Below are 25928 nucleotides of genomic sequence, written 5' to 3'. Positions count from 1 at the left end.
ACCCTAGTAACTTTAGAGTTTAGATAGCTAGTAAGGAACCAGTGCTAAAGAGGTACCCTACCAAAGTAGAAGAAATAGAAAATAGAAAATAGTGTCACAAAGAGATAAATGGTAGTTCTAGAATAGGAGTACAAAAATGGGGGGGGGACAAGAGGGTAAGGTAAAGGATGGAATATCAGGAGGAACAACTAACACTAAAGGCTTTTTGAAAATTCATATGGAAATCTACTGCAGTAGACAATGCCCAACTAGACATCTTTTAGCACCAAGTAAATTCCCCAGTACCAGAAATGGGTTATGTGGTCTTAAGTCACTGACTTTCAATCTACAGTTAAATCAATAGTAATAATGAGCAGTTATAATGGTGGTGAGAATATTACAACATTCTCACCATGTGGTTTGGTTAATACTCCCCTTTTCTTCCTCTGTAGCATGGAAGCTAATTCCTTGGTCCTTGGCGGTCTTTTGTGCAGTCCACCACTTTGATAATAAAAATTTACTTTGTAGTCTTACTGTAGTAGATTGTTTTTTCCAACTGAGAATACTACATGAAAGTGATGCATATTTATTATCAATTACAAAAACCCTCTCCATGTCTTCTACCATAATGATGAGATCAATTTTATAGGTAGCAACCTCTGCATTCTAAGTCCTAGATGCCCTCCTCCTTAAAAACATGATGCAAGTGGAATTCCTTCATGGTTAGTGGCCTTCATGGTTAGTTATTAACTGCTGATGAGTGACTCACATGTTCTCGAGTGGGCTCAAAATTTCTGATGTGCCTCTTATACAGCAGTCTTCCATCACTCTAAATACTTCTATGTGTTCCTTTGCAATGTTTACCAAGTTCAGTTCCTTAAGAATTGGCTTTGAGAGGTCATTTGTTGGTTGCCGATTTTATGGTCATTGGCATTTTGTAAAAGAACAGCTTCCAAAATGAGCCTGACCTTGATGCCACACTGAGCAGAAGTTCTTGCACTCCCAAGTGCTTCTTAGATATCTCAGTTGTTCTTTTTCAATCCACCATTGGGTATAGCCACCAGGACTTTATAACTGGGTCATTCCATGTGCATTCTGAGGTAGTGTGCAATTCTGGAAGTGAAACAACTGCATTGAAAAAACACAGTGAAGTTCATTTCATGGGGTGTGTTATGAAATACATTTGAACATTTGAAAAATAATATTTAAATTTCTTCTATCTGTAATTTTCAGTAGGAAAAGGAAAAATGAACTATGAATTTAAGCCACTTGGACTGACAACATTCCTCACAAGGAAAATACTAAGACAAATCCAAGTACCAGGCAAAGGGAGCTGCTTTTGGTCAAGGTAGTCCAAGAAACTCCTAAAACAAAATTGTTTATTAATGTAGGCATTGGTTGTCTCTTGGGTCTTGAATATGGGCTGCTATCAAGAAAGACACTGCATATGTAACATTAGAACTCAGATGATTCAAGATGGATCAGACCTGAAAGCCTTTTTCCTGTAGTCTAGGTTCAGTGGTTCCAGAAAGTACTGTGTAAATAATCAAGGGACAGAATCAATTAAATGATTCTATACAGCTGTTTCACCTCTGAACTATAACAGTTCCTGTCAAGATTTAAAATATCATACATATGTCCACAGATAAGTGTAGTTATTACCCCTCATTGAGGAAGTTTCCCTTCACAGTAAATGTATACCATGATAGAAAACCGCAACTGAATACAATGCAGAATTCTACAGATCACAATGAGCCATGTCCCAAAGAGCACATCTATATCATAGATCTTATATCCAGACTTTAGTGAACATTACAGAAGAGGGAGCAGAAAGATTCTAAGAGCCAGAATGCCAGTAAGTCTTCATGAAACATTCTCTCCCAAAAAAGGCTGCACAAACAGGATGAGAATAATGGTAATATTGATGAAAATGTTAGAGTAAAAGGAAAAATATTTCATTTGTACCCATGTTAAAATGACTAATGAGTATTATGAAAAGGAGAACTAGACTCTCCCAAGGATGATCCCCCGCTTATTACTTATCCAATGCAGACTAGTCAGTCTTGAAATAATATATGCACCAGGATAAAGTTCTATTTATATCCATATACTTGTGCATACACATACATACACTCACATTTATATATATATATATATATATATATATATATATATATATATATATATATAACTTTAGAGAGACTAGCTGTGAGTGGTTGAAGGGAAGAAAGTGTGGGAGTGTTGAAATTCTATTTTAATTAAGAGCATATTTAAAAATATAATTGGCGTATCAATAGGGCAATCTCAGGAAGAGGTATTTTCATATTAAAGTATTCAGCAAGAGTATTTACTAAAGTATTTGTGTAAGTTACCTTTCTCATAAGTGTGACTGAAAACCTCAAAAGGAGCAACTTAAGGGAAGAATGGGTTACATTACTTCATGATTTATTGGAATATAATCCGTTAGAATTGAAAAGGTATAGCAGAATTTGCTCACATCTGAGTACATCAAAACAGTCCCCAGACTGAAAACAAGTGTACAAACACAAGAGTACTTTAGGAACATTCAATAACTAAACAATGATAATGGTGTCTGATGATTATTTTGTATTTTTCAAATGTTTGAACCATGAATTGGGAAAAGTATATGCAGGACACAGAGAATATAAATCTGAGCAACGTTTTCATGATTCAGTAAATGGAAATGTAATGATGCTAATAATATATTAAAGTAGATGTAAGACCAGAAAAACTGAATAAGTATCAGACATTGAAGCAGCCCAGGACTAATATAGTAAAACATTTACAAATTTCTCTTTAAAATGATTTAAAGTTATCCTATACAAGATGACTAGTAGCAAGATCATGATTTATGACTCAGTTCTTTAGCCTTCCTTTGGGAAAGCCAAACTTTATCTCTTCTTCACCAACGTGTTTTGGTAGAAAAGGCACAAAAGAAATATGTATATAGAATTATATTTAGATTACTTTGCTCCCAAAGATAGGAATACATTATTTGAAATAAGTGAATGTTATAGTTTGTAGAAAAACAAAAATAATATAAACATTTTAGTAATTCCAAAACCAAATTGCCTTAGAAGTTTGGGAAATGCTATGTTTCCTTAAGGAGTTGTACTATCAGACCATCCAGACTTAACTCCTTACTCAATAAATACACAGAGATGGAAAGGTTCACAGACTTTTAAATACGCAATGTGTTTCCTCTATACACTGTTCCTAGCCATAGAAGTTAATCAAACCCTAAAGTTAATTAAGAAAATACTGACCTAATAGCTCTCTTTTGCCATATATTCACTTTATTAAGACTTCTGTTTTTACTGTTATATTTCTTTAGGAAAAAAATCACTCTTCATTATCCCAAGATGGCATGTAGCCCTTAGCATTTGTAATAGATTAAATGAGAAATGTCTCCATGGGCTCAGGGATTTTAACACTTCATCCCCTGTTGGTGGCATTGTTTGGAGGAAATTTAGGGCATAAGGACTTGTTAGATAAATTGTGTTAATAAGGTCAGATTTTAGAGGTTTAAAGCCTCATGTTATCTCCATTTCACTCCCTTTAATTTGTGCTTGAATTTTAAGATTTCCTTTTTTTCTCATGGATGCCTGCTATTTGCTTCAATGCTTCCCAACTATGATGGACTTTTATAACAGAACCATGAGCCAAAATAAGTTCCTTCTTCCAAAAATTTCCCTTGGTCATGATATTTTTATCACAGCAAATGAAAAGCAATCAATACAGAAATTGGTACCATAGAGTGGGCTGTTGGTATAAGGAACCTGACAAAGGTTTTGGAGGAATGTGGCAGACTTTAAAATTTTGGGCTAGAAAAGCCATTTGAATTCTATAAGTAGAGCCTAGAAGGCTATTCTAATAGAAACCCAAGAAACAGTAGTGCTAAAGCTAGTGGCAATGGTGGAAGCCTGGCTAAAAATTTTCAGAGGAGAACAATATTATTAGCAAAGGGAATGGTGGACATTCCTGTGATATTATTTTTTCTACTTATGTCCTAAGAACTTGCTCAATGCTAAATTAAGTTACCTAATTTTTGGGGGGAAGGATATTTTAAGACTATGTACTATTAAATTTGTTATGTTGTTATTATTGATCATTCCTATCCATGATGAAAAGAAGCAAACTGTACAGAAAGAAATATAAAATATACTGTATAGGGAGAAAACGAGTATTAGGAGACTTAATGTTATAGCCAAGGCATAAAAGAGAAAATTTAACTGTTAAGGAGATTAACACCATTAAGGGGAGGCCTTTTCTGTATTGGAATAAAGAGAAGACAAGACTCCAGCATAGCTAAGCTTCCAACTAGTGAAAAGAAATGGTCTATGGAGTTTTCTTCTCCTAGAAAGCAACTGCACAAAAACTGCTGCCATGTGGTTCCAGGGAACATGGCTCCATCTCAAGATAGCAGCAGAATATGGCAGTGTCATTTAAATTTTGTTGGCTCCCAAGACAAGAAGAATGAAAGAATGAAGGAGCCATGGATTCATTCTCTTTATTTTAAAAGGACCACTGATGCCAGACATCATGTGACAGAGGAGTCTCAGCCTGAAAGTTCTGAGAGAGAAGGAGGCCACAAGACAACATCATGTGAAACTTTCAAACTGAAATTTGAGTTGTACTAAGTACCCCAAGAAGTTGAAGATGCCAGAGGTGTGTGACATCTGCCAACAAGACCTGCATACAGGGAGTGGAACCAGACTAAGAGACAGAAAGAGAGATGTATGTTTTAGACAGCAAATGTCAATGGCCTGCACCATCTAAGCCCTTTTACATGAAGCTATAGGATTTGACGTTTGTCCTAATGAGTTTATCTTGGTCCTTGCTTTGTCTGCATTATTTCTTTTGGAAATGCAAATATATATTCTTGTCCATTATATGTTGGACATATGTAATTTGTTTTTTGGTTTTTTTTTTGGGGGGGTTGTTGTTTGCTTTTTTTGATTTTACAAAAGGTTGTAATTAAAAGATGGTCTTGAATCTCAGAAAAGACTTTGGACTTTTAAACAATGTTGAGGCTATGAAAGACTATGGGGATATCTGTAGTTTGACTAATGTATTTTGCTTTGTGATGTGGCCATGAGCCTATGTGAGCCAGGGAATTGTATCTGATATTTTAAATAAGAATTGTCCCTCACTGACTCAGACATTTGAATAGTTGATCCTCAATTGTTGGTCCTCTTTGAGAAGGTTTATGAGGAACGGCTTTGTTGATCATCATTGTATAGCACTGAAGGTATGCTTTAAGCATTTAAATCATCAACCATTTCCAGTTCTCTATCATCTATCTATCTATCTATCTATCTATCTATCTATCTATCTATCTATCTATCTATCCTTCTATCTACCTACCTTGTTGTCAGAAGCTTTCCTGTGTCCCAACTGGCCCTCAATCAGGACAAATCTTTCTCACTTGCCAGTCCCACAGCCACTGGGACCCAAATAAACACACAGAGGCATATATTATTTACAAACTGTATGACCATTAGCTCAAGCTTATTACTGACTACCTCTTACACTGAAATTAACTCATAATTCTTATTTATGTTTAGCCACGTGGTTCTGCCTTCACATCTTGCTTCCTCTGTGTCTGTCTGGCGACTCCTGACTCAACCTTCCTCTTCCCAGAATTCTCCTTGCCAGCTTATCCCACCTATACTTCTGACTTGGCTACTGATCAGCATTTTATTTATCAACCAATCAGAGCAACACATTCACAGCATACAGAATAACATCACCCATTACTACCTCCCTACCTATCATCACCTACTGATCTATCTCTATCTCTATATTTCTGATTCATGTTTAGATTTAAAGATGAGAGTTCTTAGCATTGTGCTCCTAAAGCCATGCCTGCCCTTTATTCCATGTTTCTCGGCCATGATGGACACTTACCCTTCTGGAACTAAAAGCCAAATAAAGTCCTTCTGCCATTAGTCACTTTTGGTTATGATGTTTTTGCACAGACAACAGAAAATTAACTAAAACAGTATTGAAAGTGTGTGAAGATAAATAGATGAGTTTGGGCTGTGAGAGAGCAGAAGGCAAGTTTTAGAAGTAGTAGGTGGTAAAATCGATAGGATTGTTTGTTGTATTATGTGATATCAATCAATGTGAACTAATTTGTAATCAGCTTAAATATAGAAGGAAAAGGGGGACAGTACAAATATGAAAAGTATCAATGAAACAATGGGGAGATATGATTTTTAAGGTGGAAGAGATTCTATGAAGATGAATTTAGGAAGATTACCTGGTAGAGAAGAAGCACTCATTGAATAAATAATTACTGAGGTTATCTTCTAAGTGTTTAAATGCTTCCATTGTAATGCACATCAAACACCTTATCTGTGAGGTTATATGACTTTTTTTCATAGCTGAGGGAACCCATACATTTATGCACAGATTTCTAAATAATACAGCCAGTGGGGATATAACAAATTTTAATTTCAGGTTATTCTAAAACTTCCTGAGCCCTCCCCCTCTTAAGAAAAGCAGGGCTAATTGATGAAGAGTTAGAAGAAACATAGAAAAAAATACAGACAAAGGCTCACCTGAAGAGGAGAGAAGGTCTCTGCAATGGAAGAGTTAGCAAAGTTAAGGACACAAAACTTTCTAAAAGAGTTCAGAGGGAGTATAACCAGTTGTCACTTGTCAGGAGAAAACTCCACTATAGACTACTGGCAATGGTCGAGAGGGTGCCTGAGCTGACCTACTCTGGTGATTGGATTGCCAAACACCATGTCATGATAGAACCCTCATCCAGTGACTGATGGAAGCAGATACAGAGATCCATGGCCAAGCCCCAGGTGGAGCTTGAGGAGCCCAATTGATGAGACAGAGGAGGGAACATATGAGCAAGAGATATTGAAACCATGATTGGAAAAAGTACAGTGGCAACTAGCCAAACTAGTGGAAACACATGAATTGTGATCCAATAGCTGAGGAACCCACATGGAACTGGACTAGGCCCTCTGGATAAGTGAGACAGTTGTTTAGCTTGAACTGTTTAGGGGGCCCCCAGGCAGTGAGACTAGGACCTGTCCTCAGTGCATGAGTTGGCTTTTTGGAATCTAGTGCCTATGCTGAGACATTTTGCTCAGCCCTGGTACAGGGAGGAGGGAATTTGACCTGCCTCAACTAAATGTACCAGGCTCTGCTGACTCCCCAGGGGAGACCTTGCCTTGGAGGAGGTGGGAATGGGGGATGGGTTGAGGGGTAAGACTGGGGGGTAGGAGGAGGGAGGACAGGGGAATCCGTGGTTGATATGTAAAACAAATAGAAAAATCTCTTAATAAAAAGAAAAGAAAAAAAGTTGAGCTTCAGTTCTAGAACAGGGCTGATAAAAGCTGTATTCATAATATACAAAGAATGGGTCTTTGCATATGGGAAGAAAAGACAACAAATTAAATCACACTTACATGATTTCCTGTACAAAAAGCCTGAAAACAACTACACAATGAGCAATATGATTGTAATGCTATATATAAATATCAAAAACAGGAGAACTTGATCAGACTAGCACAGAATAGATGTTTACCTACTTTTGAGCTACATAGTTTTAAACAAAATGGTGTAAATTTCATTTATAATATTTATCTCAAATAAAAATATTTAACTGGTTATACTTCATTATTTACTTACTTATTTAGTCTGCAGGAGTAATGATGCATGTGTAGGTGTGCTCCGATACACTTGTACAGCTAAGAGGAGAGCTTGTGAAGGCTGAGTCTGTCCTACTATAATGTGGACTCTGAATATGGAAGTCAGGACTGCAATTGTCTTTACCTGATAAGCTATCTAACTGGGTGAAAATTCGGTTTATAGATGAAAAAGTGAACAAAAGAAATTAAATAATATTTTCATATAATAATAAAAATAACCAAGTAAGTATAGAAAAAAATCTATACAATTAATTAACATCATTTGAGATTATATGACCCACATGATTTGCTTTACAAAAGGGAAAGCTACAAACATGCATAGTGTGTAACCTGTCTGAATTGTGATAAGGTTCTTTTAAAGGAAAGTGAGGCATTTTCTGTGGGGTATAACTTTTCCTCATGGTCTGTTGGCTACCAGTCTGTCAGGACAAAGGAAGCAGAAGTTGCAAACAGGGCTTTGTAAGGCTGTGAATAGAATGGAACTAGTCTTCCAGGATTCAGTTTCAGTGAGACACTTTATTCCATAGTGAGGAGAATATATAGGAGAGGGACAGCAAGTGGGACATCACTTAATAGGTGCTCATAGTATGCTTCATTTGCATTTGGCAGCACAGTCCCATCATGAAGATTAGAGCACAACACATAATTATCATATGGAGCAGGAGGAGGAGATTATTTGTAGGGAACTCTATCAAAGGTTACACTTAAGATAATTCAGGCATCCAGGCTCAGAGACAAGTTCCAAATAAGGTCAGGCAGAGAGATAGTAGGAAGTCCTGCTGGGGGAAGGGAGGGAGTCTTCCATTTTGCACTAAGCTCGGAGAGCTGTCCAGACATGGCAACTACAGCCTTAAGTAGCAGAGCTTTCCAAAAGTTTTCAATACTGTAAACTTTTCTTTTTTACTTTTGATAAAGAGAAATTCTACATTTCTATTCTCTTCTAGGAATATATTGTTGTTTTAACTACTCTATTAAATTATGATTGTCCTGTAGGATAATTTTCATATTTGATGCAAATTAATAAGTTTGGTGACAAGCATATGTACACACTCATAAACTAGTAATATTACCAATACCAAACCTATAGTAATTTCCAGCATTTCCCTAAGTTTCCTCCCATCTCAATTAGTATTCATGTCAGTTTTGTGGCAAAAGCACCTAATATAAGACGTATCCTATAAGCAAATTTTATACAGTCTATACTTTTAATTATAAACATTCTGCAGAAGAGCATTTTTCCAGATTTTAATTATTCCATATAACAGAAATTTTGTAACATGTGATCTTTATCTCTCCATTTTCTTTGCTTCAACTGTTGGAAACTAACATTTTTCTTTCTCTTGAAATTTGACTCTTATAAATTCAGCAAATAAATACAATCATGCTGGTGTGTTACTCTGTCTTATTTCATATAGCATATCCTATTTCATAAATAGATATAGATGAATAGATAGATAAGCATAGACCTATAGTTACAAATAGACTTATGTATCTCCGTATGTGTGTGTACTCATACAAAGGTATATAAACAATCCTATAGTAATGAATTATGATAAAAACTCTTACATTGTAAGGAATTATGACTTTCTCTGAACTTCACAGCCAGAGTTAATAATACACCTTGAAGTCAATAAAGACTTCTATCCTATTGTGTACTTAGCCTGTTTATTTAATACACTTTTAAGAGAAAAATGTGACAATCAATTTTCCTTGCCTCAGCTTTCCCATGTAGTCAATATATACCATCTAAGTTAATGCACAGCTGTAATCCTAAATTCTGTATTCTTCCATACCCCTGACCCAGAATAATGCATTTGTGTTATGATAATCATTTGATAGAAAACACAAATAAAAGCTGAAATCAGTCTTATAAAATGAATATCTACTATTGAAAGCTACTGGGGTCCAGCCCCTCCGATAGTTTTCCCCAGAGTTCCAGAAGAGATGCTACCAGTGGTGAATAACCTAATGGACACTCTAATAAATCTACATACATGAAATTCTTTAGTCCATACACTTTATTCTTCTGAGTCAGTTCTCTCTCTACATAGGTTCTATTCTGCTCTTATGCCTAGCTCCTTTCTTGCCTAATTTCTCTCTACATTTATCTGCTGTCCCCTCTAAGTTGGATCTTAATTCTCTTATCTTAATGCTGCCCCATCTGGGTTCTTATCCATCTAGCTCTTTCCCATCTAAACTCCTCTCCCATCTCCTTCTTTCTCATCTTGTTCTTCCCCATCTGGCTCTTCGATGTCTTCCATCTCATTCCTCTAGTATTGTCTTCTAGCCCTTCAATCTAGTTCTTTCCCATCTAGCTCATTCCTCTCCAGTTCTTACCCATCTAGTTTTTCCATTCTCTTTTCTCTTCTCTGTCTAGTCTTCCCAAGTCTCTGAGGTTTACAGTTATATATCCATGCAACAGCAATACTCTGGTTAAATCAAGGTCACCAGGCTTGAATTCACTCAGGATCAAAAAAAAAAAAAAGAGCAGTAATTGCCAGCCATCTTCAGCAACCCACAAGGGAAGTATCTAATGGGGAATAGAATCAACTGAGGGCTAAATTTGGTTAATATCTGAGCAAGGGGGATTTTATGTGCTCATCTAAGCGATTAGTTAAAGTGTTAAGAGTCTATCAGTGACAAGTGAAAATAAAACAGCCTTATTTTCCTGTGGCCCCCTTTCTGTCCAAGCTATCTTAGCTACTGCTTTCTGGCAGGGCAGGAGAGTGTACTCCGTGGCTGGGGAGCCTGAGTCAGCTTGATGTACCTATAAGTAGAAACTTTTTAGTTCTGAGTTAATAGTTAAAGGTAGATATAAAATTAGACATAAGTCTTTGGAAAGGGAGAAAGTTAAGCTTAACTAGCACATCTGCCAGGCCTTCTCAAACAGATAGGCTGGATGCCTAAGTCTGTTCATAGAGAGTACATAGGTATCTCTGATAAGATATTTTCATCTATCAGGGGATGGTCCTGGCCAGATGTTGCTAATGACGATAATTACAGGGAGGCTTGAACTGGGGTTAAGGCTGTGTAAGCTGTCAGCACAGAAGGTTATCTAAATATTCTATTAGTAGAGGGGAAATGGTATACCCAATAAATGATGGGAAAGCTACAATAGCACATGAGAAATTCATGTCAGGAAACAGTTAATAATCAAAAGCCAAATATCACCAAGACTCCTTAAGCCTTGGCTTTACCTCTGAAAAGCCTTTGGCTTCTTCCAATTATAGCTTTGTCATAATCAACTGAAATCCTACTTCATTTTATTGTGGCTTACAGCAATCTGCCATCAATGTTGAATACAACATACAGATATTACTTGATAAGCAGTGATGTTTATTATTTGTGTCAGTTGAGATCAGTTGAAGTCAGTAACATAACCTCTTCTAAAACTCTGTTAAAGTTTATCCTGTTAAAGATGCATTCTGTGAGGTTCAGTAACTACAGAGCAATGCCATGTGTTAGGTAAAGACAGAAACACAGGGACAAGGATAGTTTCACAAGACAGCCTACAAGCAGGCACAGATTCAGACTCCTGCAACAGAAAGACAAGGGTATGGAGGATATGAGAAGAGTGAAGTAGAGAATTCATGTTCAATCTTTTTCCTAGTTAAATGCCACCAAAGGAAATGCTTTAATTTCACTCCTTAATACAATACCAATTAATCATTGGTGACTCAGAGTATATTATTAATACATTCAAAAACAGAAAAAAATTAGAGAAATGATTTAAACACTTAAAAGTATAGGTAGCTTGGGCAAGTTGCTTTTGAACAGTTACATTAGTCTATTAGGGGTAATTAATTTGAGTCTATAATTTAGGTATTGTAAAAAGTGCTGACAAAATGTGAGAGTGAAAGTATTTCTTTATGAACATGCCTTATATTCCTTCTTGAAATTATTTTATTTATTTTGATTACTATCTTATGTAATATGTATATAAACTATTAATTGGTCCTGAGGGTAAGATATGAGAGCTAACATTTGCAGACTGCTAACTCATTGCCAAGGATAATATTAAGCATCCCTCTTTGTACTGTACCAAATATAATTACCTTGAGAATTAATTAATGGCTCCATTTATTTTCATAGTTGAGAAAAATATACCTGAGAGAAGTTAAGCAGCACAAGAGTTCATGATTTTGTCACACTGCAAAACAGCTTTATGCTTACATTATTTAAGCATCTAAGTTTTTGTTATTTTACTATGAGCTTATGTGTGTGTGTGTGTGTGTGTGTGTGTGTGTGTGTGTGTGTGTGATCTAGATACTTTTAGCATGGTTCTGGGGCAGGTGCAGAGGAGATATTGAAAAGAAATTAAGTTCAGCTGTTGTCTTTCAGGAAGGGACAATGAAAGAAGGTTCTGTAAGAAGTAAGTTGAGAATAAGGCATTCAATATCATTCACTATCATGTTAGAATAAACGGAAAAATTTAGGACAATATTGCTGTTTTCTTAATATAATCATTAAGTATTTTCATAACTTTGTTTGGATCTTAATTTTTCTCTTGATGCAGCCAACATATCTTCATGAATTCTTTTCCTCTTATTCTGTCTAAGTTGATATCTTAATATTTTATACTTGAAAATTATTATATAGCCCAATCTATATTTAGATGGTAAATATGAAACTCTATCACCAATTTTAGTTCTACATAAATTTGATAGCCAAATAGTAAAATCATTGAGAATAAGAGAGAATCATCTTTACTGCTGAGTTATAAAAAAAATCAGTCTAAGAAGGAAATAAATTTCAACAAACATCTGTTGAGAACCCAAGATTCAAAGTTTAATTTCACCTTATTTGATGATGAAAATGGAATTCATAGATACCAAAGTATTTCAACCACATTGTATAACTAGTAACTAGTGTCAGATAGAAAAAAGACATAGTTGTAGACCAAGGTATTTGTCAGGAAAGAATTTACAGAGGATGATTAGTAAGTTCCCCAGAATGTCAATGGGATAAGATTATGTCTAGACTTTTAAGATAAACAACACATTAACCATTAAGCTCTACATAAATACCCTAGGAAATCACTAGATCTACTGACAGCATTTTCCCCAGAAGCTGACTTTGCCACTGTGGAGTTCATGTTGCCACCAATGCCATGGATACCTGCTGTCCTTGACAGTCCTCTTCGCAGCAGAAAGGTGACTCAAGCCTTATTTCCTCATAACTTTCCAGAAAGTCTGAGGTTCCCGAGATAATGATGTTTTCACCTTAGCCCAAATCACATGTGTGGCCTCTGTCAAATGAGCTGGTGTCTCTTCAAGATAGATGTAGAAATCCAAAATGTCTGGAAGATCTTCAGTATATGTTAGGCAGTCCAAACTGAAAAATATTTGTTACAATCTTCTTATACATTTTCCCAAATAAACAAATAGTTTTCAAGTGTCTCAGAATTTTCAATCTATGAAATATTCATCTCTAGTCTTCCACTCCACAGCAATATAATTTCACTTCTAAATGTGGAAACAATTGAGTTTCAAATCTCATCAGCCTCTCCAGTTGTGCTGGTAGTTTTACATCAACTTGACACAGATTATAGCCATTTTTAGAGAAAGAACCTCAACTAAGAATATGTCCCCACAAGATTTGCCTTCAGGCATGCCTGTGGAACACTTTCTTTATAGATAATTGGTGTAGGTGGCCCTTAGGGCACTTGTTCCTAGGCTGTATAAGAGCAAGCTGAGCAAGCCGTAATGAGTTGGCTAGTAAGCAGCTCTTCTCCCTGGCCTTAGCTTCAGTTTCTACCTCCAGATTTTTTTCTCTGTTGAAGTTTCTGCCCTGCCTTCCTTGATGATGGAAAGTTGTAAACTGAAATAAGGGTTTCCTCCCCAAGTTATTTTTGGTCATAGTATTTTATCACAGCAATAGAAATCCTAGCTAAGACATTTGCTAATGACATTTCTCTCTTGCCTAGTTCAGATGTATGTAATTTCTATTACAAAAAAATCCATATTTTGTAACAGGGAAGTAAATAGAAGCTTAATAATTCTATACATGCTCTTCTCAGTGAAAAGTTATTAGGGAAATAAAGTGGGTGGAATGCTAGATAACATACATAGCATATGACACAGCCAATTATTTAGAAAGTTTAAATATAAATCATGATTTTTTTTTAATTTTTTGAGACAGGGGTTCTCTGTGTGGTTTTGGTGCCTGTCCTGGATCTCACTCTGTAGACCAGGCTGGCCTTGAACTCATAGAGATCTGCATGGCTCTGCCTCCCAAGTGCTGGGATTAAAGACATGCGCCACCACTGCCTAGCCTCATTATTCTTTTTCTTTCAACAAGTCAGAAAATCATAGATGTTATTTGTAATTTAATTATTCTGCAGTTATTTCTTGGTGCCACTTCTTACATTCATCATTTATAGTATATTTGAGTGCATATGTCCTTTTTACATGATTGCTATAGTTTTATATTCATCATTAGCAGTGAAAATAGAAAATTGAGTGTGGTGATATTATGTTCCCCACAAATATTGTGCACCCTAATAAACTTATCTCTGGTCAGAGAACAGAACAGCCATTTGATAGACATAGAGGGCAGAAAATAGTGGCTTATACACCTTTAATTCATCCGGATCTCTGTGAATTTAAAGCCACACTGGGAACAGCCATTGACTCACGCCTTTAATCCCAGGAAGTGAGCCTTTAATTCTAGGAAGTGTTTGCAGAAAACAGAAAGGTATATAAGGCGTGAAGACCAGAAACTAGAAGCTTTTGGCTGTTTAAGCTTTTAGGCTTTTGAGCAGCAGTTCGACTGAGATTTATTTAGATGAGGACTCAGAGGCTTCCAGTCGGAGGAAACAGGATCAGCTGAGGAACTAAGGAGATGAGGAAGCTGTGGCTTGTTCTGCTTCTCTGATCTTCCAGCATTCACCCCAATACCTGGCTCCACGTTTGTTCTTATTAATATGATCTTTTAAGATTCCTGCTACAATTGAGTCACATTCTTTCTTTTCCTCAAATTATAGCACAAATATTCTTACTTTGACCATGTCTCATACAGCAGACCAAACAAGTGTATACACATACCTCAAGGATTACTTGGACTATCCATGATAATTTTCTAATACTCTTACCAGCTGAAAAACTGTTTCTTTCATAGACGAGCATTGCTAACAGATGGGTTAAAGTAGTACACCCAACTGGTGACTTTTCTTCAAGACTCATTGTGAACCACCAATCTTCATACCTCATGATAAGTCCTAAATGGCTTAAGTATTTATATCTGGCTATTAACTTCAGAGAGCAATTCCTTATAGGGTCTTGAAATACCATATTTTTTGTATTCCAGGCCAAGATGAAAGACTGTGGATAGATTAGTATAAATTCCTATAGACTGTTGAAAACAAGTCCCAGAAGACCAAGCAATGAGCAGCCAATAATACACTACCATTTCTATTAGAAACCAAATACAGACAGGCATAAGGGGCATTGAACTTCTTCAGTTAGTGAATTTAAAAGTAAATTGAATGTGATAGTTTTAGCTGTACAGTATCTGTATTTTCAAAATTGATTTTTTAAGTCATGGTATGACATATCAACATAATTGTAAAAGAGTATTTTCAACATGATACCTGCAGTTAATTTTGTTGGGAAAAGTAAGGTTGATATTTTGAAATCTTTATCCTCCATTCAAGTTCCACAAAGTATATTTCTTGTATAAGTAACACATATGCTCCTTAGTTTGGGTATGCATAATCATAGTTATGATCATACTAGTGAATTTTTTGCTTCTAGCTGTTTGACAGTGTCAATATACTTATGAGTATAAAACTTAAATATAAAAGTTGCTAATATGTTCTAATGATACTTTAAGTGAAAAGTATTACATAATGATAAATTATACATATATTTTATTTAATTCTTACTTGAAATTCCTAAGTCAACATATATTTCAAATATTTGCAGTGTTGAAACATCCAAAAAAATGACCAGGAATGTAATCACATTGGGTAGTAGATATAATTGACAGTTCAGATACAAGATACTATATATAATCTAATTTACATGGGTTCTTATGCATGACTAAGTGATCAGAGCTATTTAATACAAATTCTGTTCCATTAACAGTGAAAAATTTAATTATATTGGTTCTTTAAATTAATGAGTCAATTTAGAAAAAGTCAATGAAGCCTATCTACAACCAAGATTAGGATATGCAGCTTTCATGAAACCTTTTACATGATTTTATAAAACAAGTCAGCTCTCCAAACCTGGTATGTTCAGACCTGGGCCATGTTATACATCAGTTTAACACAAAATGCACTTAAGAGATGCCTAGTACATGCTAAAGAAGTGCTGGCATAAACAGTCACCTCAGATCCTCAGATCTTCAGTATTTGAAAGATAAAAGAAATGTCACAGAAAATCCAACAGCATTTGACCATATATTTATGGGCATAAAGAACAGATATTTTTTAAAATGTCATTAAAATGTTTAAAGACATACCTGATTTTCTAAAAACATTATTTTTAAACATAACTACAATACATTGAAAATGACAGTTTATTTTCATTATCTACTGTTTAATGCAATTACTTAACCAACCAAAAGGTTGTCTAAAAAAATACATTGTTTAGATCTGCAAATGCTAATTTCATTTTCTTACTTGAAAGTGTATGTTTATGCTACCATGAATAAATTTCAAGCATGGCATTTCCTAGGACACTGTGCACAATTCCAATTCTGGCAGTTGTTTGTCAACCTCTAGTACTTTAAATGTAATGTCATAATTTTCTGGAAAATGCTGCTTGATCAGAAACAACTAATCTAATATGACAACAAAGAATTAATAAATGTTAATATCTTAGGCTAAAAATAACAAGAATTAATTGAGATTAAAAATGTAATTTTAATTTAATTTCATTTTTCATCAGGAGAAATGTCATATATAGTATGCATATACATTTTTATATTAAATGAAATCTTCCGTTTCTATGTGATTTCAATAAACTTAGCTAATCTTACATCCCAAGCCCTGTGTCTTTAGAAGTAACTCTGCTGCTCCATTTCTTCATAGCTCCTTAGGTCCTTTCTGTGATATAGTTTTCATCTGATAGTTTAAGCTGTTTTCATTTGTAATTGTGACTTTTTTTTTCCTGAATGCACAATATTGTTCCCCACTCTCTTTGAACCCTAGTATTAATCAGATTCTGATAAATTTTAGGAAAAAAGTGTACTTCTGTGTTACATGTTTTGTAATTTTATCCTTATATCATTAATTATAATGAATCTCAAAGGTCTATGTCTCATTTTGAAAAAAATTAAAGATACTTCCATTTTAAAGATTATTCTCTGTCTTAAAATGTGAAAAGCAGGGTTATAAAAGTACAGTGCAGAGAGAGAAAACAATAAATACCATATAGAATGAAAAAAAAAATCCTGATTGAGCAGTCTTCATATCTGGAGCAGCTGACCAAACAATATGGAATCCATTGCTTTTCAAGAGTTTTTTGATATGGTTTGGTGGTGTATTAGGGTTTCCATTGCTGCAAAGAAACACCATGACCAAAAGGCAAGTTGGGGAGGAAAGGGTTTGTTCAGTTTATACTTCAGTTTATACAAAGCACTGTTCATCATCAAAATCATCAAACAGAGTCAGGACAGGAACTCAAACAGGGCGGGATCCTGGAGGCAGGAGCTGATGCAGAAACCACTGAGGAGCCCTGCTTACTAATTTTCTTCCATGGCTGGCTCAGCCTGCTTTCTTATAGAATACAGGACCACCACCACAGGGATAAAGCTACCCACAATGGGTTGATCACCAATTAAGAAAATGCCTTACAGCTAAATCTCAAGGAGGCATTTCCTCAACTGAGGCTTCTCTATTTTGTGTCAAATTGACACAAAACCAGCCAGTACAGGTGATTTTTTTGTTTTTGTTTGGTTTGATTTTTTTATATTTTTAGTTTTTCTTTTCTTTTTGTTTTGTTTTCTAGTATTTGCATGTGGTTACTTTTTCTTTTTTTTAAATATTTTCTTTCATTTTTTTATTAAGAAATGTTCTACGCACTCTACAGATCCCACCCACAGATCCCACCTTCTCCCTCCTCCCACCCTCCAGCCCTACCTCCCAAGCCATCCCACATCCCCACATCCCCCAAATCAGTGTCTCCCATAGGGAGTCAGCAGAGCCTGGCACACTGAGCCTAGCCAGGTCCAAGCCCCTCCCCACTGCACCAAGGCTGCACAAGGCATCACACCACAGGCACTGGGCTCCCAAAAGCCTGTCCACGCATCAGGGGAAGAACGTTCTGTGTGTCTCTGTTATCAAGGAGATTCCTAAAAGACGGATCCCGATCTGCATGGGATTATTTTTAAGAAAGGGAAAGAACACAAACTAGGATGGGTCAGTAAGTGGAGAGGATCTTAGAGGACTTGGGGGAGGGGAAAGAAAATGATCAAAATATATTGTATAAAAATCTTTAAATAATAAAAGAAAATGAAACAAAAACTTTAAAAAGGGAATTTTTAACCATAACAAACTCACAAATGTTTTAGTAGATAAATTTAAGCCAATCTAAATGTTATGCAATGCATATAGGAATAGAACATTACATGATATCCATTAATGCACAGTTTTTATGTTTATTGAGTCTATTAAAATAAAAAGTAGACCATATGGAAAACTGCTGTGGGATGATCCTTCTGTATACGGTGAGTATGAGTTGCTCTCATTGGTTGATAATAAAGTTGTTTTGGCCTATGGCAAGGCAGGATAAAGTTAGGCAGAAGAATCAAACTAAGGACTCAGAAGAAGAGGGGCAGAGTAGAGGTTATGTGAGCCAGCCACCTAAGAAGCAAGATATTAGAGGATCAGTAAGCTACGGACCACATGACAAATGACAAGACAAAAAGCTGTCCCCATTTACAGAAAACATCATCTAGAAACACCCATTCAAGAATATGAAAATACATAAACTGTATTATCGTTTGAGACAAGATAGGAATGCTATTTATGGAGAGCAGCTTGCTGCATCACAGTCTGGAATCTTACTCTTTCTTAGTTTTGCTGATCCAGGGAAGCAATATACAAGAAATCAAAATTCAAAATGACTAAATCAAACTCTTTTAGGAATCTCCTTGGAAACAGAGATACACAGAGCATTCTTCCCCAACTCCACATGGAGTGTACATATTTCACTCGACAAAGGCTAAATATTTGAAGATGAATTTACTACCATTTAAGTAAGAGTTAAGAGTAGCATTTTTTAACTTTATTTATCTGTGAGTGTGTGTTTGTGTGTATGTGTATATGTGTGGGGTCATGTACATGACTTAGCACATGTATGGAGGCTGGAGGACAATCTTTTATACATAAGTGCAGGGGTTCCAGGGAATAACCTCAGATTGTTGTTCTTGCTGGCAAGTGACTTTACCTCTGAGCCATCACAACACATCACAAGGCCTGGGTATACTACATATGTGTTGTGCCACTGAGTTCCATGCCTAGGCTTTTTTATTTTGTTTTCTTTTTAAGTGTGCCCAAACAGGAACAACATACTAAGTTTTTTTCTCAAATGTGTATTTATTTAAAGGAGAATAGTAAGATAGGAGCAGGGTGTTGACAAAGAAAACAGATCAAAGAGGTTTGGGCAGTGTCTACCTTCCCCAATTACCATGCCCCTTAGATCTGCTATTGAATAATTGTCAGGATATTTATGTGCATAAAATCATATACCTAATATAACTCTTTTCTTTTGATGTTTTGTCCTCCAAACTATCCCAAAAAGATTTAATAGAATACTCAAATTCATAATGTACTCTTTGCCTCAGGATTTTATTTGGTCAAATTTAATTATCAAATGCATATATATATATATATATATGTATATATATATATATATATATATATTCAAAATGCTAACTGATATTTTCCAAAGTAAACAAAACAAAACATAGCATGGGTTATCTAGTTCTCTATATATAGATGTCAGTTCTTTATTTTATTTTTAATAAGAAAAAAATCTATTCATTTTATATACCAAAATCCCCCTCTTCCCTCCTCCTTCCCTCCCAGCCTCCCCCTCCCAACTCACCCCCTTTCACTCCTACAAAAAGGTAAGGCTTCTCATGGGTAGGTACATTTACTAGAGGCAGGTCCAAGGCCCTCCCCCTGCCCCCAAACTGTGTGAGGTATCCCATCATAGAAGTGGGCTCCAAAAGACCTGCTCATGCAACAGGGATGGACTCTGATCCTACTGCCAGGGACCTCCCAAGCAGATCATGATATACAACTGTCAGTTCTAACAAGGTTATACATATTTTAAAATTACAAAATTTTTGTTTATTCTGTTCTGTTCTTATAATGATTCTTTTAAATATTGTTTCCAAACGGAACTTACATTTTTAACCCTACAACTACCCCTTCTCTAATATTATTTTCTTCATGCATCATGAACAGCCCTTTCCTTCATAACTTGGTCAGATTGTTAGGAGTTTAGTCTGTATCATGTCTCCCTAGAAAAGAACATCACATCTTAAATTTATCCTGACTATACACCCTCCCTTAACCACTAATGATAAAACTTTAGTTCTAGATATGTGTGCTGTGTATCTTGCTGAAATTTTTCATATAGCACCAAGTCTTTCTCTGCAGCAAGCTTGAGAGAAACATCAAAAACTTTAATTCTAAATCTACTGGGGGTGGGGGAGGACAGGGAAACACAATATCATCATAGAGGATCATATCTGTCCCACTATGGTTGTGTTCCCAGGCTTGTTTATTCCTCTTTTCTGGATAAATTTAATTGAGCCTTAAAAGGTGATTGGAGAATCTTCTCATTAAGACAGATGTGAAAGACATAGTAATAGGAATCATGTGTGCAAAGCAAACCACTCCTCACTTCCTGGTGTGCAGCCAGCATAGGTCTTATGGATAGCATCATAATTCACTCCAATACTGATCTACTCTTTTTTTTAAAGCAGAATGAAGAATCCTTGGTATTCATGGAGTATGTGTATATTTCAATATGATACAATTTAATACACTGTATTAGGTACAGTGGAGGTATATCATTCAGACTGAAAACTTTAAAACTTGGCCCATGTCTCAGTATCTCCAAACTCCACCATATTTGTGATGTATTATAAGTCAAATACTTATTAACTATGTGTGTGAGTAAATGTTGTTTCAATATTTTATAGACAAGAAAACATTTATTTCAATCATTTTAAATATATGCAAGGAAATTTCATCTACCATCCATTATTAGTTATAAAACTGTTAAAGCTATGACATATTTTAACATCAATAAAATAAACAGAACCAGCAAGATGTCACATCTAATAAAAGCCCTTCTTGGTGTATTATTCAGGATTTTATAGAACAGAACTTATAAAATGAATATATGTTAAAAAGGAATTTATTAGAGTGCCTTATAGGATACCTTCTGGGCAATACAACAGTCTGTCAAACACAGGAGAGACCAACAGTTCTGTAGTTGCTCAGTCCACAAGGCTGGCTGCCTCAGTAGGACCAATGTGGTGCTGAAGGTCTGGAGTACTGAAGATTCAGTGGTCTTCAATTCACACAGGCAGCCCAGAAAAGAACATAGGATCTGAAACAGTGAAGGAATGCAGCAACAATTTGGGAAAGAGAGAGAATGCAAGCTTCTTTTCCATGTTCCTTTTATCTGAGCAGCCAAGTGAAGGTCACCTTGATTTAGGATAATCATTCTCATTTCCTATAATCTTATCAAGAAATCCTTCACAGGCATGATCAGTAGGTTTTTTTGGTTTTGTTTTTTGCTGTTTTATTTATTTATTTATTTGTTTGTTTGTTTGTTTTTTAGTGGATTCTAGATCCAGTCAAGTGGACAACCAATATAACTATTTTACTATCCAAACCTCATGACCTTGAGTCAAACCATGAGATGGAGGAGAAAGCTAACTTCTGAGAGCTCTATGGGTGAGCCATGACACACAGGTATCCTCGGTAAACACATCACACATACACAACGATATTTTTAAAAGAGATGGTGTATGGGCTAATCAGATGGTCCAGTACTTAAAGGCTCTTGCCTCATCAGCTTGATGACTTGAATTCAATCCCAGAAGTTACACAAATATGGAAGGGAAGAACTGACTCTACAAGGTTGTCTTCTAGCCTCTACACATGCCCAATGACACATGTGATCACATACACATATATTATGCATGCAGTCAAATAATAATAAAAATAAGTAACTTATAAATATCTTAGAGAGTTTACAAGGCCATATACTGTTTTATTTTTAGTGGAGCCAAGACGTACTCTAACTTACAATAGAATTGTAAAAAACAGGGGGTATGGATGATGTTCTTATATAGGAGTCTGTCTAAATGACAGATTCTCACTTTCAAGGTTAATGTATTGAACACAGCTTTCACCTAACCCTGTCAGTTGTCAATTTAGTCAGCATCCTAAAGACAAATACTGCTATGGCTCAGCATTTCTCTTTCCTCCTGTTCTTGCATTCTGAACTACTTGATATTTGTAGGACTTTGTTTATGTTTTGTTTTTTGAGACAGGGTTACGCTGCACAGTTTTGGTGCCTGTCCTGGATCTTGCTCTGTAGACCAGGCTGGCCTCAAACTCGCAAAGATCCACCTGGATCTGTCTCCTGAGGGCTGGGATTAAAGGCGTGCACCACGTCCACTAGGACTTTGTTTTATCAGCATTATCTGGTCTCAACTTTTCCACTGACTATTTACCTTGTAGCTTTCTCGGGTATAGTAAATCAGCCCTCTGTCTTTCAGATACTAATCTTTAGAAAGGATTTGATTCCCTTGATATTTTTGGTTTAAAAATATCTTTCTCTAAAGAAAGAGCAAATTAAATATTGACTGATGTTTTCAATATGTAATATGACATCATTTAGGCATTTTTATTGTCACTTCAAATTTCATCTTTTTATACATTCAGACAGAGATACCCTTATAGACCAGAGGTCACATCAGCTACCTGAACTCAAAGACACAAAAACCAGAAGATCAAAGAGGAATGAATGAACCAATGAACAAAACCCATTCTACAAAGACAAACCCAGAAATATGCACCTTGACCTACACTTACTTCAAACACAGATTCCTGGACTCCAGTGTAAAAACATAATGAACAACCACCAGAACAATATGTAACCACTAGAGCCAAGCTACCTTAGTAGAGCAAGCCCTGAGTATTGCAACACAGCTGAAGCACAAGAAAACAAACTTAAAACCACCTTTAGGAAGATGATTGAAGTACTTAAAGAGGAAATGGATAAATCCCTTAAAGAAAGCCAATATAAAATAAACAAAACCTTGAAGGATATGTGTACAACAATTCCAAACCTTAAAATGGAAATAGGAGCAATAAAGAAAACACAAATTCAAGGAATTCTAGAAATAGAAAATCAGGAACTAGAGACACAAGCATCACCAACAGAATACAAGAGATAGAAGAGATAATCTCAGGTATTGAAAATACAATAGAGGAAATAGATACTTAGCTCAAAGAAATAGTTATACCTAAAAAATTCCTAACACAAAATATCCAGGATATCTGGGACACAATGAAAAGACCAAACAAAAGAATAATGGGAATAGAAGAATGAGAAAAAATCCAGATCAATAGCCCAGAAAATATTTTTAACAGAACGATGGAAGAAAATTTTCCTAATCTAAAAAAGGACATGCTTGTAAAAGTACAAGAAATTTATAGTACACCATGTGGCCTGGAGCTGAAAAGAAAGTCCTTTAAATACACACACACACACACACACACACACACACACACACACACACACACACACATATATATATATATTAAACATATAGAACAAAGAAAGTACATTAAAAGCTGAAAGGGGAAAAGGCCAAGTAACATACATATAAAGTCAGACCTATTAAAATTACAGCAGACTTCTCATTAGAGACCCTAAAAGCCAAAAGGGCCTGTACAACTGTCTAGCATATTATAAGAGACCACAGATTCCAGGCCATACTATTATACTCAGCAAAACTTCTAATCACAATAGATGGAGAAAACAAAATATTCCATGATAAATTAAAAATTAAACAATATCTATACACATTCAGTCCTACATAAACTATTAGAAGAAAAATTGCAATCCAAAGGGGCTAACTGTGCTCAAGAAAACACAGGAAATAAATAATCATCCACCAGTAAAATCAAAAGAGTGAAGAACACACACACACACACACAAACACAAACGCACATACAACACACACACATACTACCACCACCACCACCAACAACAACAACAAAATAACAGGCATTAACAATCATTGGTCATTAAAATCTCTCAATATCAATGGGTCATACATTAAAAACCTATGCTCCACCGAATTGGAAAAATCTATAAAATATGGACAATTTTCTCAATATACACAATTTTACAAAGTTAAATCAAGATCAAATAAACAATTTAAATAGACCTATAATCCCTAGGGAAATAGAAACAGTCATTAAAATTCTCTCAAACAAAACAAGCCCAGGGCCAGATGGTCTTAGTGCAAAATTCTACCAGATTTTCAAAGAAAAGATAATATCAATACTCATCAAATTATTTCACAAAATAGAAACAGAAGGAACATTGCCAAATTCATTTTATGTGGACACAGTTAATCTACTACCCAAACCACACAAAGACTCAACAAATAGAATTACAAACCAATTTCCCCCATGAACATTGACATAAAAAATTCAACAAAATACTTGTAAACCAAACCCAAGAACACATCAAAAAGACCATCCACCATGATCACATAGGCTTCTTCCCAGAGATGCAGAAATGTTTCTACATATGAAAAACTGTATAGGGGACCCCAAGGCAGTGGGACCAGGACATGTCCCTCATGCATGAGCTGGCTTTTTGGATCCAAGTGCCTATGCTGAGACACTTTGCACAGCCTCCGTGCAGGGAGGAGGGGCTTGAACCTGTCTCAACTGAATGTACCAGGCTCTGCTGACTCCCCATAGGAGACCTTGTCTTGGAGGAGGTGAGAATGGGAGGTAGGTTGGGGGAGGAAGGCTGGGGGTAGGAGGAGGGAGGACAGGGGAATCTGTGGTTGATATGCAAAATGAATAGGAAATCTCTTAATTAAAAAAATACAAAAAAAACTGTGAAGTAACCCATCATATAAACAAAATGAAACAAACACACACACACACACACACACACACACACACACACACACACATTCATCTCATCAGATGCTGAAAAACCTTAGACAAATCCAACACCCCTTTATTGTAAAAGTCTTGGAGAGATCAGGGATACAAGGGACATGCCTAAACATAGTAAAAGCAATTTACTGCAAGCCTATAGCCAACATCAAATTAAATGAAAGAAACCCATAGCAATTCCACTAAAATCTAGAACAAGACAAGGCTATCCACTCTCTCCATATCTATTCAATATAGTACTCAAAATTCAGGCTAGAGCAATGAGATAACAAAAAGAGATCAAGGGGATACAAATTGGAAAGGAAGAAGCCAAACTTCCTTAATTGCAGATGATATGCTAGTATACATAAGTGACCCTAAAAATTCTACTAGGGAACTCCTACAGCTGATAAACACCTTTAGTAATGTGGTTAACAAGACTAACTAAAAAAAAAAAAATATCAGTATCCCTCCTATATGCAAATTATAAATGGGCTGAGAAAGAAATCAGAGGAACAACACATTTCTTTTTTATGATATCCACAAATAATATAAAATATCTTAGGATAACTCTAACCAAGCAAGTAAAAGACTGTTATGACAAGAACTTCAGGTCATTGAAGAAAGAAATTGAAGAAGATATCAGAAGATAGAAAGCTCTCCCATGTTAAAGGATTAGTAGGATATAGACAAAATGGATATCTTACTAAAAACAATCTCCAGATTCAATGAAATCCTCATCAAAATTCCAACACAATTATTAAAGACCTTGAAAAAAACCCAACTTCTATGGAAAAACAAAAAACCCAGGATGGCTAAAACAATTCTGTACAATAAGAGAACATACAGATGTATCACCATCCCTGATTTCAAGCTGTACTACAGCTTTTAATTACAGATCTAGTAATTAAAACCACATGGTATTGGCATAAAAACAGAAAGGATGATCAAGAGGATGGAATTGAAGACTCAGACATAAATATGCACATCTATGGACACCTGATTTTGTTCTATAAAGAAGCCAGAAATACACAAAGGGAAAAAGAAAGCATCTTCAACAAATGGTGCTGATCTAACTGGATATC

The 25928-nt window shown here is 35.7% G+C and overlaps 1 long non-coding RNA gene across 2 annotated transcripts in view; it reads right to left on the bottom strand.

The window, feature by feature from the left end:
• LOC107399636 (uncharacterized) overlaps positions 1–25928 on the bottom strand; it is an 88812-nt gene that overhangs the window by 33588 nt on the left and 29296 nt on the right. Inside the window, exons 2-3 of one of the 2 annotated variants that reach the window (XR_013043190.1) lie at positions 12795–13010; positions 749–1092 (exon numbers count right to left, since the gene is read on the bottom strand). This is a non-coding gene — a long non-coding RNA (uncharacterized LOC107399636). The remainder of the gene's footprint in view (positions 1–748; positions 1093–12794; positions 13011–25928) is intronic. The other variant, XR_006061902.2, reaches the window with a different exon arrangement.

The sequence above is a fragment of the Peromyscus maniculatus genome, chromosome 11 (genome assembly GCF_049852395.1).
Source record: "Peromyscus maniculatus bairdii isolate BWxNUB_F1_BW_parent chromosome 11, HU_Pman_BW_mat_3.1, whole genome shotgun sequence".
In the NCBI taxonomy this organism is placed as follows: Eukaryota; Metazoa; Chordata; class Mammalia; order Rodentia; family Cricetidae; genus Peromyscus; species Peromyscus maniculatus.
The sequence above is the reverse complement of the archived record's forward strand: the minus strand, read 5'-3'. Positions and strand labels throughout refer to the sequence as shown.